Here is a 24418-nt window from a genome sequence, read left to right on the forward strand (position 1 = left end):
CCATCCATCAACACCTTCGGGAGTCGAACTCCTTCTACCACCGGGTCGACAACAAGAGCCTCACGTCCCGAAGTGGGGACATGGGTCGGGTGATCCGACTGGTCGAAGGTGATGGCAGTCTGCGACCACTTGAGATACTTCGGGGCGGAAGGAACTGCCATGTTGACCTCTCGGTTGACCACTTTCAGTCGACTCTTGTTTTCGACATCAGAAAAGATCATCAGAGTGGCATGGACCTTTGGGAAGGGGTCTTTTCGTTCTTTGTCCTCTTTCTCTTGGTCTTTCTCATTCGACTGATCCTCTCCAAATCTCCGGATCAACAGTCTGCACTGCCGAGTGGTATGTTTAGGCACTATGGTGTTGCCTTCTTCATCTATCTTCGTGTGAATTGCACACGACTGATCAAGGACATCTAGTCCCGATTGCTTCTTGAATTTATTTAGGGGGAATTGGCTCTTGCCCTTTCCCTTGAACTTTCCCGCTCCCAGAGCGGCTGCTTCTGCCGGCGGTGTGCGCTCCACCTTATGCTTCTGCTTTTGGTTGGAATTGGCATCTCTGTCGACTGCTTTGCCTTTGCCGCTACGGAGGCGGTCTTCTTCTTCTCCATTGTAATAGCGGGTTGCTGTCTCCATCATCTTGCTCATGGACATATCTCCTGTCCGACCGAACTTCAAGTACAACTCGCGGTACCTGACGCCTGCCTTGAAAGCGCAGACTGCTTGATGCTTGGTGACGTTCTCCATGGTGTGGTGAAGAGTGGTCCAGCGCTGGATATAATCACGCAAAGACTCACTCAGATTCTGGATACAATGTTGTAGCTCTGAGAGACCAGCAAGGCGCTTGCAGGTGCCCTCGAAGGTCTTGATGAACACTCGGGCCAAATCTGCCCAACAGTATATGCTTGATGGAGCTAGTTGATTTAGTCAGGCACGGGTCGAACCATCAAGCATCAGGGGCAAGTGCTTCATTACGACGTTGTCATTGCCGCCGCCGATGTGAACTGCCACTCGGTAATCATCTAGCCACGTCTCTGGCTTGGATTCTCCAGTGAACTTGCTTATTCCGGCCGCCAACCTGAAGTTGGGGGGAATATCAGCAGAGCGGATCGCTCGGCTGAAACACTCGGGTCCGGAGATGACAGAGCCACTTCCACTCGGACGATCACCGTCGTATCCGTCACGATAGGCTCGGCCTCTATCAACTCTCTTCTGAGTGAGATAGTCCCTTACATCACGCCTCTGGTCACGGTCGTCGCCCACCGATCGCCTTTCGTCATTGCGCCGGGGCGCGTACAAACCACTCCGCGGAGGAGAGCGTGAGCGATGGCGATCTTCACGATTGAACCGGGGGGAAGCGGATTCCGCCCCTGGTCTCTGTACCGATCTTCTCGGTGATCTCCTCCTCTGCGACGTTGAGGAGAACCTGGGTTGTAAACTGACCAAACTGTGTTTGCTCGGACGGAATTGATGTGCAGTCTGTTGTGAGACTGAGATGCAGCAGAATTATGTTGTTGTGCCTCCTGCAACAGGGCACGGATCAGCTGCACTCCTCTGCCCGCAGATGAATTTGACGGCTGGATGGAGTGTGCAATCCTTGCGGTCGCGGCCAAGTTGAGGATAGGCGTGCAGAATACTCGATGTTGTCGTGATGGGAACACCGACCGGATGCTGGAGGGCGTGGATGATGACGCGCAACCGAAGTCTCTTCGGTTTCGTGCTTGTCCCGATTGGTCCTTGGCGAGCTCTCGTGTGAGCCGGCCATGAATACCTCCGCCGTAGGGCAACGGTTCTCACACTCGGAAGGAGAGCCGGACGGATCTGACACCGAATGAGATGCAGCACACGGAGGTGTAGCAGGTTCAATGGCTTCCACCTGCGGCGAAGACGCTTGACGCGCGAGAGCATGGCGCACCCAGCGGTGGAGCCGTGAGTGGCCGGATCGCTTGTTACGACGTGCGATGGGGAGCACAGTCCACGACGGAGTCGATGTGTAATGACTAAGATGCGGCCCTTTCCTTGTTTGGGAGTGAGGCCTCGAAAGGGAAAGGGGCGCATCTAAACGTTTCGCCAGCGAGATAATCATAACATTACCTAACTGAAAGAGTGACAAGCAGGGCATACACTTGCCATCTGATAAGAGTATAGAATACAGCCTACAGACACACATTATTCAAAGCATAGTTTAGTCCAGTTACGGGCAACATGAAAACAAGTAAAACTATGAAATCCCACATGCTGGCCCCACGATCACGACCACGGCCTCAGTCCTCCGGGTAAGTCACGTACAATCTACCCGAGTCCTCATCGAACTCCCACTTCAGCTGGCTGTCATCAGGATCTCCTGCGTCAGACGTACCTGTACCTGTTAGTGTTTGTAGTAATCTGTGAGCCATGGGGACTCAGCAATCGAATGACCATGGTATCGAATCTAGCCAAGTTATTGGGTGAGGAAGGTTAAGTGTATGAGTTTGCAGCAACCTAAGCTTATATGGTGGCTACCTTACGATGATCAGAGTGAACATATGGTGGTCTACGCAAGGCGGACGAACACTAGATTGATCACTAAGTGATCCTGAACACCTACTTACGTCAGGCAAAACCCCACCGTGTTCTCGATCAGAGACGATCTCCGAAAGAGACAGTCGCAGTTACGCACACAGTTGGCAGTTTTATTAGAATTACTTTAAGTTGTCTAGAACGGGATGTTAACAAAATATCCATAACCGTGGGCACGGCTTTCCGAAAGATTAAACCCTGCAGGGGTGCTCCAACTAGTCCATTACAAATTACCACAGGACGCATAGTAATCCTCTATCACGAAACTCGTGATCTCGTCGGATTCCTAAGAGGAAAACCTCAACCTTGAGGAGACACAAAGTTTCACTGGAATTCCAATGCGCAAGATATATCGTTAAGGTAAGACAAATCTAGAAGGACCGCCCGACGTGTCGACGACTTCGATAAGAGTCGCGTATCTCAATCTAGCTACGGAATCCAAACCTCAAGTTTCCTCGCGGTGGCCCCGCAGGCAGTCCAGTTTGGACCAACACTCATGAGGAGCACTGGCCCGGGTGGTTGATTAAATCCTCGGGGTAGCTATTCCCTATGCATTTAATTATTAAGTTATTAGCAGATTAAAACCAAAGTTGGGACCTGCCGGACAAGCCTTAACACTATACGATTTATCAAGGGGGTCCCCATAACAACCCCGAACGTGTTGGGAGTGCTGGGTTATGGAATCAAACACCGGTAGCCGAAACTAAGGGCGGCAACAACGGAACAAGTCACCCAACAAAAAGCAAGGCCTTCTGTTATTTACCAAGTAAATAGGTGCATTAATTAAATAAAAATTAAACATAATGATATCAACCTGCCCATGTTATCACATGGGCCAGCTGGCACCTGCAACTAGCAAAGCTATCCATTAGAGGTTGAGCAACCCTACTTAGCCAAACAACATTTGCTAGGAGAGGGAAGTGTTTGGGGTTCATGGGAAAGACAGTTGGCATATTTATCAAGTGGTAGGCAGCGAGAATGTAACGAATAAAACGTGATTCTAAGCATAACAAAGCTAGAAACGGTGTCAAGGTCACGGTCATCTTGCCTTTGATTTCTTCATCCTGGAACTGCTCTTGTTCTTCCTGCACGTACTCTCCGTAATCCACGTACTCGCACTCCGTTCCCAGTGCTACCCAAGATAAGATAACAACCAATGAACACCGGCAAAACATAATGCAACAACCAATATGATGCATGTGTGAAGAAGGAAGCATGCATCACTATTCTAGTCACTTTCATATGCATTAGTTGAGTTAATTGAATTCTCGACAGAACCTCATATTAAGTTATCTTGACATGCATGAACATGGCATGAACGTGTGCATCATGAGAAAACGTTGCAAAACATATAAAGAACGTAACGAACGTTTACACGGATCAACCGAAAACAACAAAACAAGTTATAAGGCCTATGGTTCAAAACAGCCACAAACACAAACATATGGGCACTCACTGGTGTAACCAGGTTGCCACATGATCAAGAAAAAAAATACAAGTGAAATGGTGCTTGGGATCACACCACACCAACACCCAATACCCACACAAGCTCTAAAACCACATAAGCATACAATCTGTTTTTAACAGCAACATAGCACTTTGACTACAAGATACATAGTAGTTACAGCCCTCTAAATAATCAAACAAGGTATGAAACTGAAGCCATCCAAAAGCTTTACAACCCTGGAAAAAAATCTAAGGCAAAGGAATCACCCATGAGCAGATCTATAGCCTCTAACTTGGAGAAAATATCACAAATTGGGACTTAGTGAACATTATAGATTTTCACCAGCTGCTTATGCTCTGAAGCATTTTGGCAGCCTCCAAAATGATATCTATAGGAGGTTTATAAGCATGAAATTTTACAGTGAGCTAGTCAAACATAACATCTAACAAACATTAGTTTGTTGCATGGGCTAATTCGCAATACATGAGCTAATTCACACAAGACAACAGGGGAAGAAAATAACTCCAGATTCCCAGACTTAGTGAAATTCTCACGGTTTCACAAATCTGACAGATTCAGCCAAGTGTCCACTTTGGTAGGGCACAATAGGTGCATACAAAAACCTAAGAACAAAATGAATGTCCCAAGCTGTAGAGGGGTTCACCCACTACCATTCCATCAAGGAATCGTCCACAAAGGACCAAAGCACCACCTAATGTAAAGCTCTAAACATGGCATCACATCAGAAAATAACAGCTTTATGAAGTTGCTCTAAAGTGGAATCTGATTGCACCAATGGATTCCTGGGATGATTCTACCCCAAAACTCATATTCATACATAGGTACTTGCATGAAACATCAATGCACAAAGCTAGCTCGAAAATATCACAAGGATTCCTATAAGCTAAAAGTGACTTATTGTCACATGTAGAAGCTACCATGTTTGGCAATATCTACATAAGGACTCTCACTAGGAAATTTTAAACTATCTAGGCATAACATAGCATCATTAACAAGGTTACACTAACATGGGGAGATGTGCTCAACCACACACACACACATGAGCACACACACATGCCCAAGGCATATGTGCTCACACATGCACATGTATATGTGGACTTACACACACACACAAAAACACCCCTACATCTACACATGCATCCACACACAAGGAACTACTCACACACACACAGATAGTAGAAACACCCATCACCTATATGTATATGTGCACACACATATGATTATGCTCACTTGCACAAGTGTATGTGCAAACACATGCACACATACACTCTACACCTACACCTACAACACACACACACACATGCTACAAACCCTAGTGCAACAGGACATAGAGAAAACAACAAACAAAGCCCTGGCAATAAATAAAACAAAAAGAAAAGAAAAGAAAATGAAAAAGGGGGGTGTGGGATTCGAACCCACAACCTACTGGTTGCCCCCAGTCCCAACACCACTGCACTAGTTGATCGAAGCTTAACAGAGAGGGGGGAGTTGCTCTTTTGAGCAGCCCCCTCTGCTCTAACTGCACTCCAAGCGGCCGGAATAGAGGATCTACTCCGGCGACTATCCGACGACGCTCCAATGACCTACTCGACACGGCGACCCTTGGCGCTAGACGCGGGGTCCCTGGGGAACCCATTCCCCGGCTCAGATCGGCGGGAGGGAGCCCGCATCGATGGTTGGCCGGTGCGGCTCTTCCCTGCCATGGCGGCGACAGCAGAGCGGCGAGAAGCTATGGCGCGCCTACGGGAGAAGGTAGAGGGGGGAGACGGCATGCTCACCCTCGAGTCAAACGTAGTCGGGGCAGGGGATAATAAGTTGGGGAAGGCTCACCGGAGTTGAAGCAGGAGGCCCCCACGCGGAGCAGGACGACGACGATGCAGACGAGGACGTAGCCGTTGCCGTGGTGGTTCTCCGGGGCTCCTGGCGCCGGGAACGGAACGGGGGGAACCACCCCGAGCCCCTGGACCTGCTCGCCGATGCCGGAGACGACGACAGCGCGGAGGTAGACGGCGGCGAGCTCCTCTCTCTCTCGGGTCTGCTCTCTGCCTAACTATAGAAGCTTACCTGGGAGGGGGAGAGATGGATAAGTGGGAGGAGAGGGTGGTGGCGCAAGGGGGGAAACCCTAGGCACAGACGCCCACGCGCTTATAAAGGGGAAGGAGAGGGAGCAACGGCGCATGGCAGCCCCATGTGCTCGCCCGAGCGGAGGAGAGGGACGTCGGGAGGAAAAAGGTGGCGGGGAGGAGCCACTGACGAGTGGGGCCTAGCTGCCGCGCTGGAAAGGAGGAAGAAGGCGCGCTATGCGGGCCTTTATGCGGTAGAAGGAGGCGGGCCAAGGAGGGAAAAGAGGGAGCCGGTCCACTTGCTCTCTCTTGCGCGCGGCTAAGGTAGGGGAGAAAAATTTTCCTTTTCTTTTAAATAAAACTTCAAACCAAAATACATCAGAGGCAAACACAGGGATTTGGGAAAAATAAAAATAAATAGGGAATGAGGGAATTATGCCCTATTTAACAAAAATATAAACCAGATTTTTAGGACAAAATAAAATACACCTAAAACATGAATTTAATGATGTTTTGTTTTTAAAACACTCAATAATCAAAGTCCAAAATAACAGTGAGAGCTACCCCCTCAACCACAAATAAAACCTCTAAAGAATTAACATCTTTATAACAGGTTCAAGCAAAGTTTTAAGACACAAGTTAAATAATTAATGGGGTTAAGGGTTTTAGCATTGTTTTGAATTGCATTGTTTTTGAAAATACCACACTCATCCCAACACACCTATGCACACTAGCACTTCCAAGATGAACCAACACTAGCAACACAAGAATGGGATTGCCATGAATGCAAATGAATGCCATGATGCAAGATGATGACATAAAATGATGCCACATGAAATGATAACCTCTTTATAACCCCATAGACTCATCAAAGCCTCCACAAACAAGGAAAAGAGTACAAATATGGAAAGGGAAACATCTGGGCTGTTACAACTCTCCCACACCACAACAAGATCTCGACCCGAGATCTAGGACTCAAAGAACTCTGGAAATTCAGAACGGAGGTGATCCTCGCGCTCCCAATTGTCCGCTTTGTCGGAATGATGTGACCATTTCACCTTGAGAAAGTTGATTGACTTATTGCGGGTCTTGCGCTCAGTCGACTCAAGAACTGCAACTGGATGCTCACGCTAGGATAGGTCGGGTTGGAGGTCGATATCCTGAAGATAAATTGTGCGCTCGGGACTCTTGAAGCATCTCCGAAGCAGAGAGACATGAAACACGTCATGCACATTTGAGAAGTTGGAAGGGATCTCTAATTGATATGCAAGGTCGCCTCTCTTGCCAACAATTCTGAAAGGCCCAACAAAACGAGGAGCAAGCTTTCCTTTGATGCTGAAACGCTAAGTGCCCTTCATGGGAGACACTTTGAGATAGACGAAATCATCAAGTTGATAAGTCATGTCACGATGCTTGCTATCGTAGTAGCTCTTATGATGGGTTTGCGCTGCTTTGAGATTATCCCGAATGACACGAGACATTTCTTCTGCTTCAGCAAGCATGTCATTCCCAAGAATGTGATGCTCACCAGTCTCTGACCAATTGAGCGGGGTACGACACTTCCTGCCATAAAGAATTTCGAACGGAGCTTTGCCTGAACTTGCGTGATAGTTGTTGTTGTATGAAAACTCACCAAAAGGTAGGCAGTCTTCCCACTTCATGCCAAAGGAAATGACACAAGCTCTTAGCATATCCTCGTGGACCTGATTGGCTCTCTCAACTTGCCCACTAGTCTGAGGAGGGAAGGCTGTACTAAATCGAATCTTAGTACCCATCGCAGACTGAAAAGAATCCCAGAAGTTGGAAGTAAAGATGCTTCCGCGATCCAAAGAAATCAGCATTTGAACACCATGCAATGAGACTATCCTAGATGTATAGAGCTCTGCAAGCTGAGCTGCCAAGATAGACTCCTTGACTGGAAGGAAATGAGCGACTTTGCTCAACTTGTCGATGACGACGAAGATGGCATCGTTACCTTTCTTGGACTTCGGAAACCCGGTGACGAAATCCATCTCAACATGGTCAAATTTCCACTCGGGAAAGGGCAAGGGATGCAAAAGACCTGCTGGACATTGATGCTCTGCTTTCACTCTTCGACAGACATCACATTCATTTACGAACTGAGCAATTTCACGCTTCATGCGAGTCCACAAGAACGTCTGTTTCAGATCCTGATACATCTTGGAACTTCCTGGATGTATCGAGAGAAGAGAGTTATGAGCTTCTTCCATGATAACCTTCCCGAGATCCCCTTTTGAAATGACAAGGTGATCCTCAAAGAATAATGTATCTCTGTTATCAACACTGAAGCACTTATATTTGGGTATGCTCTTTGTCAGGCCAATCTTAACTTTCTTCACCATTGCATCAAGAAGTTGAGCTTGCCGGACTTGGTCTTCCAAGGTAGGAGAAATCTGAAGATTAGCAAGAAATCCTTGAGGTACTAACTGAAGGTTGAGCTTTCTGAAAGAATCACAAAGATCAGGCTGGATAAGCTTCACAATGAGACTCTTGCAGTAAGCCTTTCTACTCAAAGCATCTGCAATTACATTAGCTTTGTCTGGAGTGTAGTCAACGCTCGCATTAAAATCTTGGAGCATTTCCACCCAACTAGTTTGCCGAAGATTGAGGTTAGGCTGGGTGAAGATGTATTTGAGACTCTTGTGATCGATGAATACTTCAACCTTTCTCTCCAACAAGAGATGTCTCCAAGTCATCAGAGCATGTACCACTGCCGCCAACTCAAGATCATGAGTGGGGTAATTCTTCTCACTTGGCTTCAACTGCCTCGAGGTATAAGCTACCACCTTCTTCTCTTGCATCAGAACTGCACCAAGACCTTGAAGAGAGGCATCGCAGAACACTTGATAAGGTTTGGAATCATCAGGAGGAATCAAGACTGTTGTAGAAGTGAGCTTCTCTTTGAGTGTGTCGAAGGCCAACTGACACTCTGGAGACCAAACATACTTCACACCCTTGTGGAGAAGACTTGAGAGAGGCTTAGCAATCTTGGACAAATTCTCAACGAATCTTCTGCAATAGCTTGCAAGCCCGAGAAAGCTTCAAAGCTGCTTCACATTCTGCGGAGGTTCCCACTCAACAATGGCCTGCACCTTTGATGGATCAATTTTGATGCCCTCGGAAAAGATGATGTGCCCAAGGTACACAACTTCCTTCAACCAGAACTCACATTTGGAAAACTTAGCATAGAACTTATGCTCTCTTAGCTTATCAAGCACAAGCCTGAGATGTTCTTCATGCTCTTCCTCAGTTTCTGAGAAGACCAGAATGTCATCCAGATACAACAAGACAAATTCATTCTTGAATGGGGAGAAGATATAATTCATCATCCGACAGAAGGTCGGTGGAGCATTGGCCAGACCGAAAGACATCATCATGTACTCATACGAGCCAAAGCTTGTCCTGAAGGCAGTCTTGGGAATGTCCTCTTGGCGAATGCGAATCTGATGATAACTCATCCTGAGATCAAGCTTCGAGAAGACCTTAGCCCCTTTGAATTGCTCAAACAACTCATTGATGTTCGGAAGTGGATACTTGTTTTTTATCGTCTTCTTATTCAATGGACGGTAATCGACACAGAGTCATTCCATGCCATCCTTGTTCGTGACGAAAAGAACTCCAAAACCCCAAGGAGATTAGCTTGGCCTGATCAGACCCAGACGCTCTTGCTCATCAAGTTGTTTCTTCAGCTCCTTCAGCTCTTCTGGACCCAGTTTGTACGGCCGCTTCCACACTGGCTCAGTACCCGGTTCAAGCTCAATTACGAACTCAACTGCTCGGTGCAGAGGCATTCCTGGCAGTTCTTCCAGAAAAACATCTTCATACTCGCAGACCACCGGGACTTGAGAAATTGGAGAGATCTCACCCTTCTCATTCAAGGAAAACAGACGGACCGTGTCATCACACGCCGCGAAGATAATCACGTCCTCCGAAGAATGAGTTAGTTTCACTTCTTTAGCTTCACAATCAATAGACGCCTTGTTCATAGACAACCAATCCATCCCAAGGATCAAATCAGTATCAGAGTTGCCAAGGACAATAGGAGAAGCCAGAAAGGCATAATCACCCATCTTGACAGAGACCTCCCGGACCACCATATTGGAACTGAGACGACTGCCCGGAGACACAACTTGCAACGACTTTGGTAAAAACTCAGTCGCAAAATTATTGCTAGATGCAAAGGGAAATGACATAAAAGTATGCGATGCACCTGAATCAAATAAAACCTTTGCAGGAATATCATTAACCAGGAGATTACCCATTATCACGTCTGTGGAGTTCTCTACTTCAGCTGCATTCACCATATTGACTCTCGCAGACCTGGGGTTGAACTTCACCATAGCATTGCCTGGAGGCTTCCCTGGAGGAGGGGCAGAAGATGCTGCTGAGAGGTGCACTTGTTGGAGTAGTGACCCTTCTGCCCACACTTGTGACAAGTAACATGTGACAGCAGACGGAACTGCACCTGAGGATTCCCTTGCTTCTGCTGCTGAAACCTCTGCTGAAAAGCTGGGTTGGGTGGGTGGGAAGAACCATGACCACCTGACTGCTTGAACTGTTGAGTCTGCCGAGGAGGAGGAGGAGACACCCAATATTTCGGTTGCTTCTGGACCACCTAAGTTGAGGGCGATGAGCTGGACTCTCTGGAACGCTTCCTCAAATTCTCCACTCAGAGCAAAGCTGCCTCAGCCCTAAGATCCAAGTTGTAGAACTTATCAAACTCATCAGGATCGTGCAAGGCAAGGGTCAGCTGCAAGTCCTCTCTCAGACCACCTCTGAACTGATAGATCTTGCTCTTCTGATCTGGAATGTCCTGCAAAGCGTATCGAGCCAGCTTGTGGAACTCGACGCTTTACTTGTACACAAAGAATCCTCCTTGCTTCAAGCGCCTGAACATCTCACGCGTCTCTTCCACAAAGCTAGACAAGATATAGTGAGTCCTCAAATCTTTACAGAAATCGTCCCAGCTGATCATTCTGCCTCCCCTGGAGTCCTTCAACTGCTGCCACCATACTGCTGCGTGACCCTTGAGCTGAAATGTAGCAACCTTGAGGAAGTCCTCTAGACGGACATTGTTGCACTCAAAGTGTTTGATCATGTCCTGAATCCAGTCCTCTGCGTCGAATGGCTGGTCACAAGACGTGAAGGACTTCGGCTGCTTCGCCAGGAATTGATTCAGAGATGCAAACTGATGAGCACCATGGTTGAAATTGTCCTGCTGCTGATTGGTCCTCTCTTGCAACAGTTGAATTAACATCTGGGTGTTAGCATTTGTTGCAGCCATCACCGCTTGCCATGCCTCTGCAAGAGGAGGTGGTGGCGGAGCATCAGCACCCTCGCGACCCGGAGCCTGGCGAGTTGGTGGAGCCATCCTGAAGACGGACAACACATTAGCCCAGAGAATAACATTCAAGGTAAAGCTGAATCAATAGGTAGAAATATCTGAACAAGAATATTTAGCAATTTCACTCGAACAAAATAGTAAGAATGCTTCCTCAAAGTGACTGCCGACAACATCTGATTAAAGACCACTTGCAAACCAAGTATGAACTAGAACTGCTCGGAACAAATGTATGATAGAGATTCCATCCGATATCTTCATGGATATGATCGCACGGGCTCGAACTTAGAGTATCCATCCTATGCAAGGCAGTGCACACGACATACAAAGCGTCCCCGAGTCGTAGAAAGCTACAAGGACTCTTTAAGACACAACGAGAACCGTTGTAAGACAACCGTCAACAAACATACCACTGAATGTCGAATCCCAACCTCACATCATGCATATGTAGGAAGATTTCCCTATAAGTCACTACCTGATATCCCACCTATGAATTCCCGAAATATCTGGTCATGCAATCTGGTCCACGGATACAAGGAGTAATATGTCACACAACTCCTATACTAACCCGTCCAGTGTATCACATCCGTAAACACATAACGAGAATCTTGGACCTTCATCTAACACAAACCCTTGTGATCACAATGATACAAAGTGTGGCGATACATCCGGAACTCTCTGCACCAGTACTGGGGAAGCCGGACTCCTCTCGCCACTACTAGTATTGAAGCAATTACGAACATCCCTCATCTCCTTGCTTGTTTTCCTACCGAAGTGCTGCCGAAATTTTCCGTGAATTCTTGCTTGCTTCTCATATCATTCCTCATATCCTTGCAACCTTCATGGGTCGTTGGTTTCACTCGCTTGCCAAAGAAGCGATTAAGTTTTACCTCTTGCTTTCTCATCCTCTCCCCCTTTCGTTCTTGGATCTCGGGGCGAGATCCTCTTGTAGTGTAGGAGAGTTGTGACAGCCTGATGCCGACGTTCCAGAAGATTCCCCTTTATTTCTGTTTCCGTCGTGTGATTATTTTATTTGTTGCATCATCATTTAGTTTGCATCATGGCATCATGCATGGCATCATGTCAACTGTGTTATTATCGATGTTGCTTGTTGCTCCTTGTTGTTGGGTGTTAGTGCTTTGTGAGTGGCGTTGTGTTGTTGGAGTGATGAGAGTGGGTGCAACACAGCCACTTCAAAACCCAGTTGCACCGAAGCCGTAAAACCCCTTCTCTCCTCTCCTATTCTATTTTTGTGGCTGCGTTAACGTTTCAGTTTTAACCCCTTTAAAAAAATCGTCTTCTTTTAAAAATCATTTTATTAAAGGTGGAGGCAACCCCTCAGGTTTTCCTTTATTTTTTTCTTTTGTTTTATTTCAAAATAGAGACCCATTTAATTTATAAAAAAGGGGTTTTATTTTATTCTTCAAAAAGGGTTTTATTTTTATTCGTTAAAAAAGAGTCCCAAACAATTTTTATTGATTGGGGCATGTTTTAAGGAGACTAAAGTTTTTTTTGTTTTAGTTAAAAATTTCTTATCCTTTTGGTTGTGGTATTTTGTTTTATTTGTTCCTTTCTTTTTCTTTTTCTTTTAACTGGCTATTTTTTCTTTTTTTAAAAGGAAAGAGAGGCCCAGCCGGTCCACGCAACCGGCCCAACCCTAGCGCAGGGGGGATCCTCTTCGATCCCTGTGTCCCCCCCCCCCCCATGCGTCGTCATCCTCCCGAGCTTGCCTCCCGATTCCCTCTACTCCAGTTGTCGCGAGCCACCTCCAGCGCCCGATCCCTCTCGTCCTCCCGTCGATGGTGCACCTCCTCTCGCCGGAGCCTCCCCTCGCCCTCGGCCTCGCCCTCGCCATGGTCGCCGCCCATGGAGCTCGCCTCCCGCGCCAGGGGCCCGTGGCCTCATCCCTCCCGAGCTCGCGCGGCCGCCGCCATGGTCGGCCCGAGGCCTCCGCCGGTGCCGCCCTGCCATGGCCTCGACCTCGCCTCCCTGCCCCATCCCGGTCACTAGCCCCGAGCCACCGCAGCTCCCCTGCAGGAGTCGTGCTCGCGCCTCCCCGTGCGCCAGCCTCCGTCCCTGCCGCCGAGATTGCCAGCCCCGCTGCCGCCGGCCTCAGTTGCGCCTCCCGCGGTCTCGTGCCGACCTGCCGCCGTTGTTGCTGTTGCTGTCAACGTTTTGTTGCTGCTTGCTGTTGTCGCCTACTGTCGCAGCTGCTGTTGTGCTTGCTGTCGTCGCCGATGCATGTTGTAGCCGCTGCTATGTTGCTGCTTGCCATGATTGCCTGCCTGTTGCTGGCTACCTGCTGTTGCCGAGAGTTGCTGCTGCTTGCCTGCTGGTGCAGTTGCTCCTACGTGCTGTTGCTGGTTGCGTTGGCTGCTGCTTGTTGCTGCTAGATAGCTGCCTGCCGATGCTAGCTGCTGCTTGTAGATGGTGCTAGCTGTTGCCAGCTGATACTATTGCTACTAGTTGCTAGGCGCTGTAGGTTGCTAGCTGCCTTTGCTAGTTGCCGTAGCGTGCTGCTGTTGCTATTCCGCCGTTGCTACTAGTTGTTGATGTGTGTCGCCTACCGTCGCCGCGTGCACCATCCCCGCCGCCGTGGAATCGACAAGTTCGCCGAGCACCACGTTGTCCTCGACGACCCCCGGACATCTGCGGAGCGAGTTCGACTACCGATGCTTAGACCGTCTACCTGACGTCAAATGTACGACCACCAATGACAAGATCACCGTGTACGACTACTTCCCCTACGAGACGTGTACAACTACTTCCACGACGACCCAAGTTCATACCGCAACGACTCGATCCACTCCGATATGCATGCTTCGAAGGTATATCGTTGGAACATGTCGCGTACCGAGTGCTTGTGATGTATGAGATGTACCCATATGTTTGCGCCTATATATGTTGCCCGTTGCACGTTGTCTCTCTCTGGCTATGCCCCTGACACATTGGAACCCGATAAACGGGATCACCCCATCATTATTTTGGCTTGACCCGCACGCGCACCCTATTCATTGGTACCGATATCTCATTGAGTTATCGGGATAAGAACGTTGCCGTGGCATCGTATCCGTTTTGCCGCCATGGTTCCCTTTCGCTCGCCGTGTCAACACATGTTTCTATCTCTTCTTGCCCGTGTTGTTGTAAATTGCATGCATGACGCATTCATGGCATGATATCTTGTGTTACATGTTCTTGTGCCGTAGCTCCGTTCTAAGTCCCGTGTGTTAAGCGACTAGGATGACATGTAGAATCACCGCTTCACCCCTTGCCATGTGTAACAACATTTAATATTGCGTGTAAATAACCGGGAGTGAACTAAATAATTAATCGTGGAGTTTCATCGATATGCAACTCGTTGCATATCGAGCTTCACTTAATGTGTAGTGTTTGAGTGAGGTGAATTGCCATGCCATGCCTTGCATCAGTGAACTGATCATGCATCATATTAGGTTGTGCATCATGTTGTGCATCGTGTGGTGAGTAACTGTGGTGATGCTTGTTTCTGGGTTGCTCCGTCTCGATAGAGTTCTGCAAGCGTGTCGGAATATGAGGACCCGTTCGACTACGTTGGTATGCCGACTTCACAGAGTTGTTCTTCTTCCAAGCGGGATCTCAGGCAAGATGACCATTTCCCCAGATACCATTACTATCATTGCCATGCTAGTTTTATCGCTTCTATCGTTTATGTCTCGTTGCCTACCACATGTTAAATATTAGCCTCTCAACAATGCCATGAAAAACCTTCAACCAATTCGACCTAGCAAACCACTAATTGGCTATGTTACCGCTGGCTTAACCATGTTGTTAGCGTTGCTAGTTGCGGGTGTAGTTGCTTCCATGTGATAACATGGGTTCCTTGTCTTATCACCATATTATTGCTATTTAATTTAATGCACCTATATACTTGGTAAAAGGTGGAAGGCTCGGCCTTTCTAGCCTGGTGTTTTGTTCCACCTTTGCCCCCTTAGTTTCGGCTACCGGTGTTATGTTCCATATTTGAGCACTCCTAACACGATCGGGGTTGTTATGGGGACCCCCTTCATAATTCGTTTTAGATTAAAGCTGGTGTGGCAAGGCCCAACATTGGTACTACATTTGCCCGACGTAATAATTTTGTTAATACTGAAAGCATAGGGCGTCATGAACCCGAGGAGTAATTTTACATAATACACGGGGGCCAGTGCTGATGGTGCTGGTCCAAAACGGAGCACTGTGCGGGGCCAACCCAGGGAAACTTGGGTTATTTCTATCACGCCACCGTACGCATCGCTCATCCGTCGTGTCCTGAGAACGAGATACGCGGCTCCTATCGGGATCGTCGACACGTCAGGCAGCCTTGCTGGATTAGTTTTATCTTTGACGAAATATATTGTGCATCAGGATTCCGGTGATGCTTTGGGTAATCTCAGAGTCGAGGTTTTCCACTAAGGAATCCGACGAGATCGCGAGTGTTGGAGCATATATCTCCATATGTGGTTTTGGTATTTGATGACAATTCCTATGGACTAATGGTTGCCTTAAGTTATATTTATAGGATTTGTCCATAGGCACTTCTTGAAGTCCATCTATTGGGTTCAAGGAGTTTATATGATGACCAAGGTGGTATTCAAGGTATTATCCAAAGAATGGTCATAGAGACACAAGGTTGATCAAGATCGTCAGACAAAGAGTAAATCAAGATGATCAACACACAAAGCGTACAAGATGTACCGAGAGGGATCAAGTGATCCCATGGTATGGTAAGCAGTGTCGAGTACGTATTTGTGTACTAACCCATGGTCTTTGTGGGAGTTCTATGTGGGGGTTAGGTGTGTTTCCATGGGCTTCCGTCTAGAGGAAGATCTCATACAACCCATGAAGGATGACGTCAAGTGGTGATCGTCATCAAGATTGCGGTGTGCAAGTTCAAGAGGATTAGCACGAATATATCGTGCTTGAAGCTTGCCGTCCATTGTGGTGGCAATGGACTTGTGAAGATATGCTGAAGGGTGGCTCACCCATAGTAAGTATGGGGGAGCAATCAACTAGTCTTCATCAAGCCAACGCAATCAAGAAAGGTGTTCCATCTTGAGGAAGCCAAGATCATCATCATCTAGCTCAAGAGGACGAGGTGCAAGGTATAGGTTTGCCCTTGATAGGTTTTCTGTTTAGGATAGACTGATGTACAATCAAGGGGGGCTCTCAAGTGAGTAGCTTGCTCGTATCGTTCATTGAGAGCTCAAACCATTTGCATCCTTGCATCATACTTCTTGGTTCTTGTTTGGTGTTTCTCTTTGTGAGTTTTAGAGCTTATGGTCATCTTCGTGACAAGCTCGAGTTCATCGAAAATGGAGTCCATATGCATCTACTATGATGTTTTCGATGTTGGAGTTTTTGCCGGTTCTTTATTCATAGAGGACTCAGATCTCTATATCATTGGCATTTTCATAACTGCATGGTCTTAAGATTTGGATAGCTCTTGTCGTCCTGAATCCAACAAGCTTGGGTTTGCTCGATTCGGAGCTCGTATGCGAAAGTTATGGCTGTTTCAGTGGCGAGCGGTAGTACCGCTGGACCTAGCGGTAGTACCGCTAAAGTTGGCGGTAGTACCGCTGGCCATAGCGGTAGTACCGCTAGAGCTGGCGGTAGTACCGCTGTCCCAGCGGTAGTACCGCCCTTGGTCAGCGGTAGTACCGCTCCAAGATTTTAGTACCGTCATCTTTGCGGTTGTACTACGTTAGACATTTTTGCGAAGACTTTCTTGGCGGTGGTTGGCCCGGTAGTATCTTTGCGCTACCATGGGCTCAGCGGTAGTACTGCTGCGGCCAGCGGTAGTACCGCTGGAGGGTCAGCGGTAGTACCGCTGCAGCCAGCGGTAGTAGCGCCGGAGGGTCAGCGGTAGTACCGCTGGGCTCGGGCTGTAAGTAGGGGTAACAGTCTGATTCCTTCTCCCACTATATAAAGGGGGTCTTCTTCCCCCTTGGTCTCATCCATTAGTTGAGCTCTTGTTCTACCTCCATTGTTGACATTCTTAGAGCTTGCTTACTCTCAATCCGTCCAATGATTCTTGCTTGTTCTTGAGGAAAAAGAGAGAGGAGATCTAGATCCACATCTCCACCAATCACTTTCTCCTCTATGTGAGGGGAACCCCTTGGATCTAGATAGCTCCATATTTCTCCATAGCTTTTGTTGTTGTGGAGGGATTTGAGTGTGAGGGACTTGACCACTTCGTGTGTTCTTGCCATTGCATTGGTTGCATCGGTTTGAGTTCTCCACGGTGATACGTGGAAGTGAAGTTTGAGAAGCTTATTACCTTTGGTACTTAGTACCCTAGATATTGTTCTTCGTGGATGCTTTGGTGTCCTAGAAACTTGGTGTTGTCTCGGAGCTCAATCATTGTGGTGTGAAGCTCCGGGCAAGTGTCGGGGTCTCCAATTAGGTTGTGGAGATTGCCCCGAGCAATTTGTACGGGTACCGGTAACCGCCCCCAAGGGTTGCCACGTGTACGGGTTCGGTGACCGCCCCCAAGGTTTTCCATTTGTACGGGTTCGGTGATCAACCTCAAGGGTCCCTTAGTGGAATCACGACATCTTGCATTGTGCGAGGGCGTGAGGAGATTACGGTGGCCTTAGTGGCATCTTGGGGAGCATTGTGCCTCCACACCGCTCCAACGGAGATTAGCATCCGCAAGGGTGTGAACTTCGGGATACATCATCGTCTCCGCGTACCTCGGTTATCTCTTACCCGAACCCTTTACTTATGCACTTTACATTGTGATAGCCATATTGTCTCTTGTCATATATCTTGCTATCACTTAGTTGTTTATCTTGCTTAGCATAAGTTGTTGGTGGACATAGGTGAGCCTAGTTGTTTGAGGTTTTGTGCTTGACATATTAAACATTAGTTTTATTCCGCATTTGTTCAAGCCTAAACCTTAATTATTTTAAAGCGCCTATCCACCCCCCCCCCCTCTAGGCGACATCCACGTCCTTTCAGCGAGTGTCGTGATCGAGGATTTCTATGCGGCTTGTGGTAATTTGTGATGGACTAGTTGGAGCACCCCTGCAGGGTTAAATCTTTCGGAAAGCCGTGCCCGTGGTTATGTGACAACGTGGAAACTTTGTTTAACACTCGTTCTAGATAACTTGAAGTTAACTTAATTAAAAGATGCCAACTGTGTGCGTAACCGTGACTGTCTCTTTCGTGAGTTCCTTCTCCGATCGAGGACACGGTGGGGTTATGACTGATGTAGGTAGGTGTTCAGGATCATTCATTTGATCGTCGGCAGTTCACGTCCGTTATGCGTAGATCTTCCCTCTCTTATTTCTTGTACTCGTAAGTTATCCACCATATACATATATGCTTAGCCACTGCTGCAACCTCACCACTTAACCTTACCTCACCCATTAAGCTTTGCTAGTCTTGATACCTTTGGAAATGAGATTGTTGAGTCCCCTGTGACTCACAGATTACTACAACACTAGCTGCAGGTACAGGTAAAGGTCACTTGACGCGAGCACATTGATTGTTCTTTTGGAGTTGCTTCTTCTTCTTCTTCATCATCTATCTAGGATGGTTTCCAGGCCGACAGCCTGGGATAGCAAGGATGGACATCGTTCTTCTTTTCTCGTTTGTTTTCTTCCGTAGTCGGACCCTACTCTTCTTCGTGATGTTTATGTATTGTACTAATGTGACTCTGATGTAGCTTGTGGCGAGTGTAAGCCAATTATATATATATATATATATATATATATATATATATATATATATATATATATATCTTCTTTTCAGTACATGTACTTGTAACGATATCCATTCTTGCGACACGACAAGATGCGCTTCTATCCCTGACGAGGCCCTCATGCCGAATTGAGGATAGGGTCGCATCTTGGGCGTGACAAGTTGGTATCAGAGCAGTACTGGCCTAGGAGCCCCCTTGATTGATCGAAGTTGGCCGAGTCAAGTCTAGTGAAAAACTATTTGAGTCTAGTTATATATTAGAGAGTAGGATTCTTTTTTCTCCTCTTCTATGCTCTGGTGAGGAATCTTGACGTAATAATTTATTCTACTCCTCTTCTCACTCAAAAAAAATTTAGAATCATGCGGATATTTTTGGAATCTATATGATGCCGATGTGACGGAGTTCTGTCTTGGTGCCTCCTGTATGACTTGATTTCTTCCGGGGAGCTGAGCTCGACGGAATTCTCGAGCACATCGTTATCATTCAGATTTCTTATTATCTCAGAACGAAGGATGTTCGTAATTGCTTCAATACTAGTAGTGGCGAGATAACCCCGATTTCCCCAGTACTGGTGCAGATTGTTCGGGAGTACTGCCATACTTTGTATCATTGTGATCACAAGGGTCTGTTTTAGATGAAGGTCCGAGATTCTCGTTGTGTGTTGACGGATGTGATACAGGTGACGGGTTAGTATAGGAGTTGTGTGATTATTACTCCTTGTATCCGTGTACCAGATTGCATGACCGGATATTTTGGGAATTCTTAGGTGGGAATTCAAGTAGTTGCTTATAGGACAATCTTCCAACAAATGCATGATGTTAGGTTGGCGTTCGACATCTAGTGGATTCGTTTGTTGACGGTCGACTTACAGCGGTTCTCGTTGTGTCTTAAAGAGTCCTTGTAGCTTGCTACTACTCGGGGACGCTTTGTATGTCGGGTGCACTGCCATGCACTTGATGGCTACTGTAAGGTTCGAGCCCGTGCGATCCTATCCATGAAAATATCAGACGAAATCTTTCTCATGAGTTTGTTCTGGCTTGTTTCATAAGCCTCTCCCTTTGTTTTGTTGAATATGGTAATTCGAGTTGCTTCGAGGTCAAATGGTGATTTCATATATTTTCCAAGAGGTGTACTCATATTTTTATGGGAATGCTAATTCTTTTTCTCAAATCAATTCTCTTGTTAATTCTTGTCAACCGGAGTTGTCATGTTAATTCTTTTTCAACCGGTGTGCTTCTCTTCAGTGAATTCAATCCTCTCCAATATTTGCAGATCATTCTCTCAATTCTTACTGGAGTTTGTCTCATCTGTCCCAAGTTGTCTTTGTTTTTTCTCGCCCTCCCGCCCTTTTCTTTAGTGAGTAGTTTATCATCCAAGTGCCTTCATATTCAATGATGCTTCCGCTATCTCTTCTTCCTTTTGTAGCCGGTGATTCGTTGGGAAGATTCTCAGGAGCTTCATGTTCATCTTTATTAAATCTTGTAATCTTTTTAGGTGAATTCAATTCAGTTATCCGTGTCATCTTATCCTATTCATCCTTGTAATTCTTTCCCGTGTCGGAAAGTATTATCAGTCTTCTTGTTGTCATTTCTTTCTATTCTACCCGGAGCGTTGAAGTTATCTCAGTAGTTTCTTGTTTTCAATTCTTTAATTATTTTGAGGTGCTCAACATCATAAAGTTTTCATTTTACCGGTGCAATATCTATCTTCTAAGCAATCCTTTCAATGGTGGTTTCTTTGAGTGGGCCCATAACCCACAGGTTCTTTCCCAGGATCTTATCTGGCTCTTGTAATCCTTCCGGAGATCTTTAATTCTTTTCAACTATGACGTAAGTATGATTTCATCAGTCTATCCCTTCTCCAAGACCTATTAGAATTAATTCTCATATTTGGCTCAACCTTTCATTCTTCATTTATTCCGGAGTGTCTCATTAATTCTTGGTGGTGTTCTTCTCTTCATTCTTAGCTTGCAATTTGAAGGAGTGTTTCTCTCGAATCTTGGTCCATTCTATTGTAGATTCATCATTTCAGCTTTGTGCCATCATCTTAATTGTTGTCGATCATGAGTGATTCATTTCTTGCTATCCGGTGCATTTCTGAGTTGTTTTCATTCTCGATCCTCCGAAGGCCATCATTTTAGAAGATTCTTCGTTCTCAGCTTTCAACTTTCATCCTCAATTCTTCTCAATTGTTGTCTCTTCGTTCGTGTCTCAATTATTCTGGTGCCTTGTTCTAGTTTTCTCTCACGTGGCTCATGATCTCTTCATTCTCATGTATCTCCATTCATTCTTGGTTGCATCATTTATTTCAATTCTTACCAGTGTTTCTTGCAACATTTCTTCTAGTTTGTGCTCATATCTCTCCTCAATCATTTCTAGAAGAATAAGTGCTACGCTAAATCCGTTGCTTGTCATCAATTAAACTTGATGAAGGATTAGCATAACATAATTCTTATTCTTGTTTCATCAAATGATTTCAATGCTTCTTCCGGAGTGGCTCACGACATCAATTCCTTTTTCTCAAGTGTTCTTCAAGATTCTTGTTGGAGTACCTCAAGTTTTCTTCTCTTGCATTTCCAAGTGCATTTGTTCTTCCTTTATCCTTTGAGGTGGTATTTATAGCATTCTTATTAGTGTAGGAGCCTCGAAGAGATTTCCTTTAAAGAATGAGATAATTAAATCCACCAATTCTTTAATCATGAGATATTTCAACCCATGATTTCTTCTTTGATCTATCTTGGTTTGGATTTCACCTAAAGCTTTTCCTATGGATTGTTGCTATCATGGTGCTTGTCATTGATCCAAGTTCTCAACGTATCCTCTTGGTGAAAGAAGTGTTCATATCTTGTTGCTCCCAATCTAACCTTGTTTCTTTTAGTGGTTGGTTGTCACCTCATATATGTTCACATGATCTTCCTAAGCCCACTACTATCTTGTTTTTCGTTGTTGGTTTCCAACTACTATGTCAATTCTCTGTCCGGAGGCTCTTAAATTCTATTGTGATGATAGTTGTCATTCTTTTCTTCATTCTCTTCTTCTGCTTGAGCTAGCTCATATTCTATTGTTCCGGAGGCATTGTGATGTTGCTATTTTGGGTCTATTATGTTATTCTATCAAGATCATGGTGTTCCCTTGTTCTATTTAGTTGGTTGTTATGTATATTGTCTAATTCTCTCTTCTTATCGAATTTTTTGTCCCATTTTCCTACCGAAGTGCTCCCGAAATTTTCCATGAATTCTTGCTTGTTTCTCATATCATTCCTCATCTCCTTGCAACCTTCATGGGTCGTTGGTTTCACTCGCTTGCCAAAGAAGCGATTAAGTTTTACCTCTTGCTTTCTCATCCTCTCCCCCTTTCGTTCTTGGATCTCGGGGCGAGATCCTCTTGTAGTGTAGGAGAGTTGTGACAGCCCGATGCCGATGTTCCAGAAGATTCCCCTTTATTTCCGTTTCCGTCGCGTCATTATTTTATTTGTTGCATCATCATTTAGTTTGCATCATGGCATCATGCATGGCATCATGTCAACTGTGTTATTGTCGGTGTTGCTTGTAGCTCCTTGTTGTTGGGTGTTAGTGCTTTGTGAGTGGCGTTGTGTTGTTGGAGTGATGAGAGTGGGTGCAACAGAGCCACTTCAAAACCATGTTGCACCGAGGACGTAAAACCCCTTCTCTCCTCTCTTATTCTATTTTTGTGGCTGCGTTAAAGTTTCAGTTTTAACCCCTTTAAAAAAATTCGTCTTCTTTTAAAAATCATTTTATTAAAGGTGGAGGAAACCCCTCTGGTTTTTCTTTATTTTTTTATTTTGTTTTATTTCAAAATAGAGTCCCATTTTAATTATAAAAAAGGGGCTTTATTTTATTCTTCAAAAAAAGTTTTATTTTTATTTGTTAAAAAAAGTCCCAATCTATTTTTATTTATTGGGGCATGTTTAAAGGAGACTAAAGCTATTTTTTTAGTTAAAAATTTCTTATCCTTTTGGTTGTGGTATTTTATTTTATTTGTTCCTTTCTTTTTCTTTTTCTTTTAACCGGCTATTTTTTTCTTTTTTGAAAAGGAAAGAGAGGCCCAGCCGGTCCAGGCAACCGGCCCAACCCTAGCGCAGGGGGATCCTCCTCGATCCCTGTGTTCCCCCCCCCCCCCCCCCCCCCCCGTGCGTCGTCATCCTCCCGAGCTCGCCTCCCGATTCCCTCTCCTCGTGCTGTCGCGAGCCACCTACACCGCCTGATCCCTCTCGTCCTCCCGTCACCGGCGCACCTCCTCTCGCCGGAGCCTCCCCTCACCCTCGGCCTCGCCCTCGCCATGGTCGCCGCCCATGGAGCTCGCCTCCCGCGCCAGGGGCCCGCGGCCTCGTCCCTCCCGAGTCGCACGGCCGCCGCCATGGTCGGCCCAAGGCCTCCACCGGCGCCGCCCTGCCATGGCCTCGACCTCGCCTCCCTGCCCCATCCCGGTCACCAACCCTGAGCCGCCGCAGCTCCCCTGCCGGAGCCGTGCTCGCGCCTCCCCGCGCGCCAGCCTCCGTCCCTGCCGCCGAGCTCACCAACCCCGCCGCCGGCAGCCTCAGCTGCGCCTCCCATAGTTCCGTGCCGACCTGACGCCGTTGTTGCTGCTGTTGTCAACGTTTAGTTGCTGCTTCCCGCTGCCTCCTACTATCACAGTTGCTGCTGTGCTTGCTGTCGTCGTCGATGCATGCTGTAGCCGCTGCTATGTTGCTGCTTGCCGTGCTTGCCTGCCTGTTGCTGGCTAGCTGCTGTTGCCGAGAGTTGATGCTTCTTGCCTGCAGGTGCAGTTGCTGCTGCGTGCTCTTGCTGGCTGTGTTGGTTGTTGCTTGTTGCTGCTAGATAGCTGCCTGCCGATGCTGGCTGCTGCTGTAGATGCTGCTAGTTGTTGCCGGCTGATGCTATTGCTGCTAGTTGCTAGGCGTTGTAGGTTGCTAGCTGCCATTGCTAGTTGCCGTAGCATGCTGTTGTTGCTATTCCGCCATTGCTGCTAGCTGTTGCTGTGTGTCGCCTGTCGTCGCCGCGTGCACCATCCCTGCCGCCGTGGAATCGACAAGTTCGTCGAGCACCACGTCGTCCTCGACGACCCCCAGACATCTGCAGAGCGAGTTCGACTACCGATGCGAAGACCGTCTACCTGACGTCAAATGTACGACCACCGCCGACAAGATCGCCGTGTACGACTACTTCCCCTACGAGACGTGTACAACTACTTCCACGACGACCCAAGTTCATACCACAACGACCCGATC

The 24418-nt window shown here is 46.8% G+C and overlaps 1 pseudogene; it reads right to left on the minus strand.

Annotated features, from left to right (window-relative positions):
* Window positions 1-5606: 5606 nt before the first annotated feature.
* On the minus strand, window positions 5607-11205 carry LOC123398614 (annotated as a pseudogene).
* Between the last annotated feature and the right edge of the window lie 13213 nt (window positions 11206-24418).

This window comes from Hordeum vulgare, chromosome 1H (assembly GCF_904849725.1).
Source record: "Hordeum vulgare subsp. vulgare chromosome 1H, MorexV3_pseudomolecules_assembly, whole genome shotgun sequence".
Taxonomy (NCBI): Eukaryota; Viridiplantae; Streptophyta; class Magnoliopsida; order Poales; family Poaceae; genus Hordeum; species Hordeum vulgare.